At 43.3% G+C, this 13071-nt stretch overlaps 1 protein-coding gene and 1 long non-coding RNA gene across 9 annotated transcripts in view; one reads left to right on the forward strand and one right to left on the reverse strand.

The window, feature by feature from the left end:
- Positions 1-13071, reverse strand: part of Adk (adenosine kinase) — a 381245-nt gene that overhangs the window by 76375 nt on the left and 291799 nt on the right.
- LOC148000666 (uncharacterized) lies at positions 1134-9202 on the forward strand. Its single transcript, XR_015638610.1, has 4 exons — positions 1134-1236; positions 1509-1632; positions 6029-6129; positions 6309-9202. It is a non-coding gene; the product is annotated as an uncharacterized LOC148000666 (long non-coding RNA).

The raw sequence follows: 13071 nt of genomic DNA on the forward strand, positions 1-13071 counted from the left end.
GAAAATGTCTTTACCTTTCAGAGTTGTGTCCAGAATTATTTAAGGATAAAATGTCACACATAGAATTTGTAACTTGGAATACTTTGGGGGAACAAAAGGGAGCAAATTTGACAAAATACTGACGACTGTGAAACCTAGGTATATGATAATCGGGGTGAGTACATCCACTCTGTGTACCTCTCACCCCCACCCTCATGGGGGGGTCTTGCTATTTAGCCCTGGCTGGTCAGAAAATGTTACGCAGGCAAGACTCGCCACAAACTTGTATAGATCCACCTGCTTCTGCCTCCCAAGTGCTGAGATTAAAGGTTTGGGGAGGGGTTGGGAATTTAGCTCAGTGGTAGAGCGCTTGCCTAGGAAGCGCAAGGCCCTGGGTTCGGTCCCCAGCTCCGAAAAAAAAAAAAAAAAAAAAAAAAAAAAAAAAAAAAAAAGGTTTGGGGCACCACACCTGGCTTTGGTCTAAGAGGAAAAGGTTACAAAAGTTAATACTTAAAAGAATGTTTAAGAATTTTAATACCCAATGTTCTTCTAGCCTTTATATAAATGAGCGCAACTTAATGAATATTATGACATACTCTAATGCTTTTCTAACAGGCTTCTGAAAGACAAAAACAAAACAAACCACCCCTGAACCAAAAAAACACCCGCAATCTATGGAAGTAAATCTTTACGCTTTTACTGTTTAGCTTGTGCATTCGTTTTAATTTTAGGACTGATAGAAAATGGAGGCAACGCTACTTTTCATTTCTACTTTCCTCTTGAAAGTGAAAAAAAAAAAAAAAAAAAACTCCAGACAACTGTCAAGAGTCTCTACATCTCAACTTACATTCCTCCAAAATTATCTTTGCCAAGAGATATTAATAGAAGGACGGGATTTGGGCCCAAGTAGTGAGCAGATCCAAGTCAACGAGAACGACTGCTGCACCAAACCATGTAAGGCAGAAAGTACAGTCAGTGCCTCTGAAGTAAGTGTGCATAGTCCCTCCATGCTGAGGGAAATACTAAGATACACGCATGTACTCATGGTCCTCTACAGTAACAACACATCTGGAGAACCTATACTTTTGGGGTGTGGAAAGGTCAAAATGGGTGGTGATAGTTGAACGGCAGAGTTAACAGGAAGTCTTAGGCTCAGTGTGGAACCTCATTCATTAGAGAAACGGCGGGCTGGCTGGTGAGCCACCGTTGACAATGACACACGCACATTCGCAAACACTTGATGGATGGCTCAAGCAAGTAAGGCCACTCTCTTTCCTATTTCCTTACAAAACAATGTCTGTACTTGACAAAGTCAGTAATATCTGCTGGCTGAGATATCAAGGCAAGTAATAAGGTTGGAAAGATATCAATGTGTTTTTTACTAAGCTGTCACAAATTAAGTAAACGAACTCTTAGACAAATAATGCAACTGAATGGCTCTGCTGAGAACTACTACTTATTAGTTTAGATTTATTTGTTTTCTGTGTGAATGTTTGCCTTACACGTATCTTTGTGTACCATGTGCATAGTTGGAACGCAGAGGTCAGGAGAGGGCATCAGATCCCCTGGAACTGGAGATACCAATGGTTGTGAGCTACTGTGTGGGTGCTGGGAACCCAACCTGGATCCAAGAGCAACAAGTACTATTAACAAGTAAGTCATCTCCCCAGCCCCTAAGAAGTACTTTTCATGCCCAGCCTGGGCTACAGCGAGTTCCAGGACACTGGAAAGGAGCGAGGGGGCTTCGGGATACTTAAAAGAAAGGGAATCTGTGGAATTAGAATTGCACCATGACAGAAAGACTGAAAGTCCATATGTAGGAGCTAAACTGAGGCAAAGAGCAGTGCTGGGAACTGAACTCAGGGCCTCAGGGTGCTAAAAGTGCCACATTACCAAGTTAAATTCCAAACCTGGAATACTGTTTGTATGCAAAAGTTTCTTAGGTAGCACAGGCTGGATTTGAACACTTTAAATCTCCTGGCCATGAGCACTGGGATCATAGAAGTGTGTCACCATTCCTGGCTATATTATTTTTTAATGCCAGCTTTTTTGTCTATATACTAATAAACTAACTGTAACTTGGTAAATTACAGAATGGCAAGAATGTATAAAATATATTTATTATGTATTTTTTCTTTTAGTCAGGAGCTCCCTAAGTTGGTCTGAATCCTGGTATGTGGTCTGAGCTGGCTTTGAGCTATCTCTGTTCCTGCCTCCATCTCTCAAGTGCTGGATTTTAGGCTGTGCCACACCGCCTTAGGGCATTTGCACACGTGTGGCTTCGGAGGGGCAGGCTTAGGAAAAGCCAACTCGATTTGCTATCTTAGTGCCTCTTCACACAGGCTTGCTGAGCCGTGCCCTATCTTCAGAGCAGGGAAGGCCTTGCTTTGTGCCTTACAATGATCTTATCTTCTGGCTTCCTCTCACCTTCCTTTGATCTTGGACTGGAGCCCCCCAAGTCACACCATTAGAGCTGGCAGCTGTCTCCCATTGCTGTGGACTCTTGTCACGCTAACCTCTGATCTGAGGGTGTGTGTGGATGCAGTGATGGAACGGCATTTACTTTTTCCCCCTCTTAGCAAAACAAACAAAACAACAGAGGGGAACGGTTTGACCCAGCAAGAATTTTAAGCAGAATTTCTGCTCTCAGCTTCACTGCAGGAAAGAGCAGAGAGAAAAAGGTATTAGGTCAGAAGACAGGGAAGAAGGAGTGAGCACGGGTGGGTGGTGGGCAGAAAAGTAAGGCGGGTTCCAAGTGAACTGATCACACTAAATTGAAGGGGACTCGTTAGTGTGCCATTGCCCTGAAAGTGAGAAAAGAAAACAAGCAAGTCCCCATCTGTGCTGCCCCAGGGCGCCTCGTACTGCTTCACAAATCCAATGAAGCAGTCAGGTTAAAAATCCAGCCACCGAGTGGCTGTGACATGTGGGGAGCAGCTAGCGCAGACTGGAGAAGCGGTGTAGTTCCTGGTGCAGGTGATTATCTGTGTGATAATCATGGCATTTACAGGCTTTCCGTTTTAGATCTGACATAGAAAATCACAAAGGAGGAGGGATTAAGAAGATAGACAACTGACTCGGAGGCTCCCCTGCTCCCCTGAGAGAGAGGACAGCACCTCCATCGGTGCATGGCAAGCAGCACAAGCAGAACTAACTAGGCCTGGGAAGGCCCTTTCTGACCAGCCTGCAGTTCACACTCCCACCATTATGCTGTCTCAGAGACAGGTCAGGTTTTCAGAACCCCACTGTTGGATGAGCTGTAACAGAGCATCATTTCTGACGAAGGAAATTCGTACGTCTTTTGCAATAACAGAGTCTTTCTTTCCTTCCTGGAATGAGTATTGTCAGTGAAGTGACACATAATTAGCATCTTCCTGTTGTCCACACCAAGCTGCTTAGGAGCTGCCAGAGGCTCATGGGTTTACCGCCCAGTCTTGAAGCGTGGTGATCAAAAAGCACCACATATGGATTTTAAGTGAGGTTTAGCAAACATTAGCCCGGCTATTAAAAAAGTACAATCCTAGGCCAGGTGTGGTGACACATACACCTCTAGTTCCAGAGCTCAGGAGGCAGAGGCAGGCAAATCTCCATGAGTTTGAAGCCTGGTCTGGTCTACACAGTGAGTTCAAGGACAGCCAAGGGACAGAGAAACCAGTGTTTCAAAAAACCAAACCAAACCAAACCAAACCAAACCAACCCAACCCAACCCAACCCAACCCAACCCAACCCAACCAAAAACAAGACCCCACCCCCCACCCACAAAGGATAATCCTCAGATTATCTGAGAGAAAGGTACGTAGGTATTTGTGTGCACAAAAGACAATGGTTTCTTTTATTATCAACTGATGAGAAGACTTTTATTTTGTCTAAAGCACACAAGTTCTTACTTAAATAAAGCAGAATTAATGGAACTGATATTTAACTAAAACTATGATCTGTTCACGCTCATTTCAATCATTTGTAACCAGTTATTATAGAAATACAATTTCTGCATCTTGGCCTGAAGTCATTAGAATTTTCCAAACCATTATTACAAGGAAGGCTTTCTTTTCCTCTTCTTTCTTTTCCCTTTGGTTACTTAGGATTTCCTAGATGGATGGGTGTGTCTATTAACCTGCATTATTTAGCTTATATCTTGATCTTCCTACTTTCTGTGCTGCACTTCAAGACAGTGGACCACGGTCAGAGCTACCACCTGCGTGTTACCACCCTGCGCCTGCATCTCAGACATAAGGGGTCCTGGGTGTAGACGGAAGCAGAGAGGGGAAGGAAGGTTCAGGTTAGACCCACAGACAGCAGCACACCCATCTGAAGCACCAGTCTGATATCACACAGAAGACTCAAGTGTCTGGCAGTGTGGCTCTCACTGGAATCCCCTCCACCTTTACCCTGGTCCTGGGGGTTGAGAGGAAGACACCCAGGGAGAATGGGGCACCAGACCAATGCTTCCTTTTCACGTGATTCACCTTTATCAGAAAAAATTTACTCCTAAATATGGATTTAGACTAAGAGCAACATTTCTTCCTAACTAGGAAATAACCTGTACGAAGAATTGATTTCTTGGCATCAGCGTTTCCAATTTCCAGGTCATGTGTTATTCTAGGCTATGGCACGCTTTCTGGGGCTACAGCGAGAGTTTTAAGTAGTGCTGGAATACTCAGGTGACAAAAATATCGAGTTAAAGTCCAGTGAGGTCACAGTTAAAATCACTGTGAGGTCTGTAATACCTGTGGCATCCACGCACCTCCGAGTCACACTGAAATTGAAGGATAAATGCCTGTTGTTCTTTTATATATCACATACGGCAGAGGAGAAAGACATGTTGTGCAAGCTTCTGAATGCTTTCTTGTGCTGTTCTTCAGATGAACTACATTTCTCTGTGCTGTCTATAAAATCACTTATATGTTTCCATACGCGATTGCATTAGTGCTAACAGGTCAAACATTTTACTGTTACCAATGAGGGAAAGCTTTAATTTGTAAGAAAGTGAAGGCTGGAAAACTGTTAAGTAGCATTTGGGCCTGGGAACTGCTCTTAGAAAGAAATTTCATTCACAAAAAAATGTCTGAACTGGCTTTTCCGAGGAATATAATGTATAACTTTTGGAGATTTCCAGACTGTGCTCTGACATTTATTACCATATGCTTCCTGTCTGCAGAATGCTGAATAGAAATATTATTTAACGTTTATCGAGTGCCAGAAACTCTGTGGGCCAATGTGTAACTATAAAGACAGACATGGCCTCTGTCCAAACGTATACAATAAAAAGTAGATAGTCAGTATATAAATTATGCCTCTATTAATGAAACTAAAAAAACATTTAGGAGACAAAACACAAGCCAAAAAATGGACCTCAGTTCACGAGGCTTAACCCTTCACAGCGTGGTTTATTAGTTAAGCTAATTTCACTACGTTAGAAGAAGGAATTGCCCATTTTCACCTTTAAACATGTTTGATGGTGGCAAGTGAGGTCAGCAGGAATTTCGCCCCGATGTAAGTCTGGTTATCTACAACAGTGACTTTTAGAACAATTCAAGCTTTCACAAGGTGGAAGTGGCCTGGGTGTATGGCAAATGTACTTGTTGTGGGTATGTATATATGTGCGTGCATGCGTATAGGAGCCACAGTTCCATGATGGGTGTCTTTCCTTGGTGACTTTCCCCACTAACTTTTTGAGACAAGGGCAGACTCTCACTGAACCTGAAATTCATCAGTTTGACCAAGATGGCTGACCAGAGGACCTGGGCTCAGTTTTGTGCACCTACAGCGTGGCTCCCAAGCCCTTGCAACTCCAGTCCTGGGGGTTTTGATTCTCCTTTCTGGCCTGTGCAGGAGTCAGGCTCACACATGGTGCATACATGCAGATAAACATTCGTACATATAACTAAAATAAACAACTCTTTAAAGAGAATGAGGAGAGGTCAGCTGAAGAAAACCCTCATGGAGTATTAGGTAATTCATCTTATTTAAAAGGAGGGCGTGGGCTTCATCTTACGGGCTCTGAGTCATTTGTTTACTCAACAAATGCCAACGTCTTCCTTTGTCTCAGGTCCTATAACAAGTTGCTTTCACTTCACAGACAGGAATATAAGGATTCGACGAGTATGCCCGAGGCCTCAGAGGTGGTTAAGCATGAAGGACTGCATCTAGGTTTGTGGCTGATATGATGCATTATTAGTCTGCATGCAGGAGGGCACGAGTGTGCGTGTGTACGGGTGTGAGGGGCGGGGCATGCCATGGTGTAGGTCAGAGGCAGCTTCTGGGATGATGGATAGATGAAAATGACTTTGCTGATGTCTGAGAGTTCCGTACTTTCTACCCTTTCCTAGGAAACCTCCTTGGAGCTTCATTGCACGTTTTCCTTCACTTCCTTTGCTGCGTTTCTACTGCGTGTCTGCGTTTGCTTAGTGCCCAGAAGACCAGTAACTCAGTTCTCCACCTTTTAATTGGTTCCCCTTTCCATCCAGAGGGCTGGGTATAGGTGGGGGGTGGGTTTCTCAGATCTTCTGTGTTTGATATCATCATCAGATATCCTGCTGTACTCTCTGAGTCCTTTTGACAAGTCCCAAACTTTGCCACATCCGATCTAAACCTGTAAGACCCAGCTTCTCAGTCCTGCTCCCACACAACCAGCTCGTGCCGGTACTAATTCTTGCGAGTGTGAGTACCGTAGTCTACCACCTGGGTACTAGCATGAGTCTCACCAGGTTGGAATGTGTCCTTGTACACAGTAGTGGTTTGTCTTTGCATACAGGTTTTCTACTCAGATTTTTACTATTCCCTTACATATGTCCCATGTGCCAGTCAAACCAGACTGCTTGCTAGTCTCTCTCTACCATGCCCCGGGCCCTTTTCCTCCTCCACCAAGCTGCCTTGCACTTGTAGGCACTAAATGAATTAGAATACCTTCAACCACTCTTGTCAAATTTCTACCCATCCCTCCAGGGTTAGTTCAGCCATCTTTCTCTTAATGGAAAGCCTTCCTGAATTGTTCATGAGTGGCTTCTCACAGTGAATAAGGATTTTGCTCATGTTGTAAAAGCTTCTCAAACTGGCAGTCATGAAAACATAGCTATTTGTATTATAGATAGCTTATCTTTCTTACTGGACCTTTGTCTGTGGTGCAGAAACTCCTTTCCCCATTTGCATAAAGAGATAACAAACCCCTGTTGACTTCCCAAGTGATAAGGACGGAAAAGACAAGTCTCCAGGCTGCCACCATACACTGCCATGGTTTCCGGTTCTGTTTTTAAAAATGTCTTTTTATTTCATTAATTTTTTTTAATTAAAGACAGGATTTCACTATGTAGCTCAGGCTAGCCTAGACTAAGTTCTCTTTCTAAATGAATAAACAAATCAGTCTCCCGAGAAGGCACAGCACAAAACGGAAGAATGTGCATTAGAATGAGTTTAGTTGGCAAATCTAATGTCTTTGCTAAAAAAGTAAAAGGTCCTTTCACTCTTACAGCTGTGACTTACAAACCTGGGGGACTGCTGGGTTGCTGTGTTTTGTGAGGGTATTTCTGTAACCCAGATTTCCTGCCACACCTATCGGTGTCCTGCTTTTGAAAGCCACCTGAGGAGTTAAGGTATATGCTTTACTTCCAAGTATAAAATCAGGGGACTGGATTTTCCCATATGAATGCTAGAGCCTGAATTTGCATTATTACAGTCACATTTTCAAGGTTGCTTGCAGGCTATGACGGACAGTGGACACCAAAGAGAACAGCACAGAAGAATAAGGGTAAAGGTTTGTTACAGAAGTATCGAAACATAACATGCTGGACTTGGTGTGGTGGTTTGAACAAGAATGGCCCCGTAAGTTCACATATTTGAATATTTAGTCCCTAATTGGTAGGACTGTTTTGGAAGAATCGATGACTTTGTTGGAGAGGGTGGGTCTCTGAGGGTAGGCTTCGAGGCTTGAAAAACTCAGGCCTCCCAGTGTCATCCATCAGTCCTGCCTCTTGCTTGGGGGGTAAGATGGACGCTCTCCACCACTGCCTCAGTGTCATGCCTGCCGCCATACTCCCTGCCACAGAGATCACGGACTCACCCTCGGGAAGTGTAAGCAAGCCTCTATTTAAATGCTTTCTCGTTTAATCTGCCTTGGTCGTGGTGTCTCTTCAGAGCAACAGAATAGTGACTAAGACAAGATGGTGCTGTAAAACATTTTACTTTGTGTATGCACCTTGTTTGAGAGAGTCTTTCAATGGACTGGACCCTCAGAGCCTGCCTGGCTGGCTGGCCAGAAAGCTCCAGGGACTCTCCTATTCTCCCTCTTCAGCACTGGCATAATGAGAAGTGCTGACACGAATGGCCTCTACAATAGGGATCTGAATGCAGTTCCTCATGCTTATGGAGGAAGCACTTTACACACGGAGGCATCTTCTTACCACAACTTACCAATAAATTCTCTTTCTGGGTGACGGCCTTACATTACCCACTGCTAACCGGTGATGGTGACCTACATCCATTTTGAAAAGACGGCAAAGAAGGAAGTTACAGCAGAGCAGAGATATGCTATTGAAACGAAAATGATAAACCAGGGCTGGCCATGCAGCTTATAGCAGTAGGACGCTAGTCTAGACAGTGATAAACAGTTTAGGTCACCAACACGAAGCCTCAAGATCTGTTCCATCTAGGATTTTCAAAAGCATTCCAAATCTCCGAGCGTTACAAAAGAAACTTTCTGAGCAGCTGTAGAATGCAATGTGAACTCTCATTAATATCCTCAAAGTAAAATACATCACACTCACACTATTTACTGAACGTGTTATACTTAGAGCTGGTGTTGGACATTTGATGAGTGCCCTAATCTATGCGATCGCCGAGACAGTGTTGGCCTTTATGTGATACTCCACAGGCATTACCTAGAATCTCTTGGATACGATGATGAATTTGATGGACGTGTGGGTGAGTGCACTGTGGAAGGGCACACATCCAAGTAAGGTAAATGTGGTGTGTAGGGTCCACGTGGAGGGAAGAGGGAAAGTTCTACAACGACAGACAAGGAAACATAACAAACAATCCATTTTAAACAAGGAAACATAAAAACACCAATTTTCATGATATAAATAATGACTTTCAGGTGAAAATCTTTTCTAACTCTAAAATTCAGTGACCATAAGATGGATTTTGGGGGGGGGTGGGCTTTAACAGTCATAGATAATTAAGGAAGGTCCCCTAAGGAAAAGTCTGTAGACTAAGAAGTAACTGGCCTATATTGAACAGATTTAAACCCTAGTATCCGTAAAAGGTAAAATAATACTTTAAAAGATGGCAGGAAAAGGCTCATTTACTTCTTTCTAGAAACCAAAACACAAGAAATCTTTCTCTTCATTCATGGATACTTGAAACCAACTCTTGCCAAGAAAAACAAATTGCATGTTGGAAAATATGACTCATCACCGGTCTTCAAACTTACATTTAATAATTAGGTTGCAGTTTGAAACGATGTGCTGACTCCCATGAGGGTTAAACACAAGCTCGGTAAAACTCTTTAACTTCACAGATGGCGTTTGGATGTAGTCACAAGTAGAAACGAGAGCCGTGTGGGGGAGGGATGACTTAGGAGACATGTAATGGAGGTAAAATAAAGACCCAGGAAACCAGAGGACCACGGGGAGAGGGACACAGGAAAAGGCTGAAGGTGGACACTGTGGCAGCGTTTCCGTGGTTCGAGTCAGGAGGCAAGTGCTCATAAATTCTACATCATGCATTTCTCATTTGATGGAACGGACTCTCAAAGCTATAATAAAAGATGAGGCACCTGTCGTTTAAGAGGCAGAAATTACTACAGGAGAACTTTGTGCCAATTCTCAAGGAGTTTTAAAACATATGGAACCAGGCGCCACACGACTGCAAGTTACAATTTGCCCTTTATTCCACAATCAATTTGGATTTTATTTAACTGTCGTTTAAAAGTTTTATTCCAGCTTAATTTTAATCATATCCATTAATCTAGGAAATAGAACTGCAAGTGAGGTCTTATTACATGCATTGTTATACGTCCTAAGAGCCAGGCTAATGCATATTTTCCTGATCAGAACTTTTTTAAAAGTCTCCGGGACCATAGGCAGCTGTTGGAGTCCGTGTGTTGCTTACTTAGCTTTTAAGGAACAGTCATGTAAATGCTGTTTTGAAGGCAAATGCTACAGGCAAATGCTAAGGAGATGACAGTGCTCTGGGAGAACGTAGATATGCCACAGGACCAAGCAGGCAGTGCTCTCAGACAGTGATTTGTTCCCTGTCTTCCCTTTTCTGATTGTGTTTCACCCAACAGCCTAGCACCTGGGGCTTTTAGAACTATCCTTTAAATAATTTAGAGTTCCGCAGCTGAATGCCCATTTTTTTCTCCATGTTACTAATACTTAGCATTTATTTTTTTCAGGGCTTCTGGGTACAGACAGGGAAGAACAAAAGAGTGAGAAGCCTGTTCAGAGGGAATGACAGAAAATATCTAGAACAGAAAGTTACTGAAGTGTCCAGCTGTGACCAAGATGGCTTTTGTTTTAGGAAGTAGTCGATTCCCTGATTTCAAGAGCTGACATGGTTTAACATCAGACAGCCAGAACACATGGGGAAAGTGGACAGTAATTCACACAATAATTTGTGTGAGATCTTTGATGGGGAGAGACAGTAAGTGCCCCCAAATAGGGAGGTTTCTTAATTAATTTAGCAGCAGTAAAATGTAAAATCATGTTTCATTTGAAGAAAATAAGGTTAAAGTAACTTTTTAAGCCAGCAGAAAGAATGAAGACAGGTAGCCTCAGGAGGTAGGACGTAGGAGGACCCTCCAGAATGTACCAGAGATCTGGGAGGTGAGAGACTCTCAGGACTCAAAGGGAGGGACCTTAGATGAAATGCCCTACAGTGAGAACTTATAGAGCCCACCTCCAGCAGAAAGACAGAGCATCAAGTGAGGGATGGGGTTGCCATTCCACAATCAAAAACTCTGACCCATAATTGTTCCTATTTGAAAGAACTTCAGGGACAAAAATGGAGAAGATCCTGAGGAAAAACAGGTCCAGCGACACGCCCAAAGTGGGATTCAGACACTATTACTGAGGCTATGGAGTGCTCACAAAAAGGGGCCTAGCATGATTGCCCTCCGAAAGACCCAACAAGCAGCTGAAAGAGTCAGATGCAGATATTTGTACCCAACCAATGGACGGAAACTGCTGACCCCTGTGGTTGAATTAGGGAAAAGCTAAGAGGAGGCTGAGGAGGAGGGCAATCCTGTTCGAAGACCAGCAGTCTCAATTAACCTGGACCCCTGAGATCTCTCAGACACCACTAACCAGGCAGCCTACACCAGCTGATATGAGGCCCCCAACACATATTCCGCAGAGGACTGCTGGGTCTGGACTAACCTTCAAGAGACTGGGGGCCCCAGGGAGGGGAGAGGTCTGGTGGGGTGGGGAATGTGGAGATATCCTTGTGTGACGATGGGGGTTGGGGTTGGGGTTGGGGTGTGGTGGTATGGGATGTGGAACAGTCAGAGGGTGGACCAGGAAGGAGATAAATAAAAAAAGACATAATGTGAAATTAAATTAAGAACAAAACAAACAGAAAAGGGCTCTGTACAATTCCAAGTGATAATCATGTGACCAAGAGTTTGATCTAGCACATTGTATGAACATTAGAAGATGATACCAACATGGTTAGAAAATTCAAGGGATATTATATGTAATGGGGAAAAAAAAAAGGAAAGTCAGTTGGAAATAGCTTGTTGAAAACAAAGATTTCTGTGCTGGGAAGAAAGAGAGTAGAAGCACAAAGCAAAATGTGTTAGAGGATGTGGACAGAATCCCTGACCAAGCTCGTGGGTCATAAAAAGAACTGACAAAGCATTGTTGATCTTCTTTGGGTTGAGGAGATTTTCAGGTCTGCAAACATTATGCAGAGCGCGGTACCATGCTATCTTTCTTAGATGGAACTCTTCTGGGAGATTGCTGAGAGTCTAAGAAAAACTGTGAGAAGGCATGGATGCAGGCAGAGATGGGGGGAACTCGTAAGCAAGACGGCTAATTTCTAGATGCTTCTTGGGGAATAAGGACACACTCCCTGTCTATCTGTGTGTGTGCGAGTGTGTGTCCGTGTGTGTCCACACATGTGCATCTGTCCATGCCCATTAGCACATTTTACATTTTCATCAAAAATACCTTATCTCTTGAAATAAAACTAAGAATACTTACACAACAATTTGGAACCCAGACTCAAGAAAGCTGTTTGGGGACACCTTACACTGACTATAGGCAGACTTGCTGTGGTAATCCATTTTATCACCCATGAGGCACTGACCATGTATGAAGAGGGGACTATAGCAGCAGGTTAATTCCGGTGGACTGAGCAGGTTTAGTGATGCAGATGAACAAGGAATATCTGAGAGTGACGTTTAAATGGAAACCTAAAGAGTAAGTTGGTTAGGTTAATAACACTGAATTAACAGGACAAAAGGGAGTGAGAACAGAAGGGAGAACATGGACAAAGGGCCTTTGAAAGAGAAGAAAGGGGCACAGTGGCTGGAGAACGGTAGGTAGGAAGACAGTTGTAGATACTGAATTTTGTTCTACATGGAAAACAAGACAAAAATCAGAAAAACTAAACTAAATACCTTTAATACGACACAATCAAAGAAAACTATTCAACGAATGTAAAGTAAATGCAGAAACCACATTTACGTTGCCCTTGACCTAGTTCACAAGGTCACTTTAACATTATGGAGGAGAAAATATGATGCGAGTGTACTTGACACAAGAGACACCCATTCCATTTCTTGCCAAAACAGACATTTATTGAAAGCATACGCACTATATTAAAAAGGATCCTAAAGTTTTATGCGCCAGATTTGATAAGCGATCTAATTTATATTCTGGCATTTAGCTGGAAGCCAAGATTTGTGATGCAGCCACACAGTAAGAACTTGATCTTTCCCGGTTCTTGAATAGTGTCATTAGCAATAGTGGACATTAGCAATCCCTGCTAGCTCAAGCTGGGTCCCTAAGGTAAAACAAAGAGGTTAGAGGTCAAGGGCAAGGCGACGAAGGACAGCAGAGAAACTGCTCACCAGCCAGTGTGTGTGCAAGC

The sequence above is a fragment of the Rattus norvegicus genome, chromosome 15, assembly GCF_021556685.1.
Source record: "Rattus norvegicus strain SHRSP/BbbUtx chromosome 15, alternate assembly SHRSP_T2T, whole genome shotgun sequence".
NCBI lineage: Eukaryota > Metazoa > Chordata > Mammalia > Rodentia > Muridae > Rattus > Rattus norvegicus.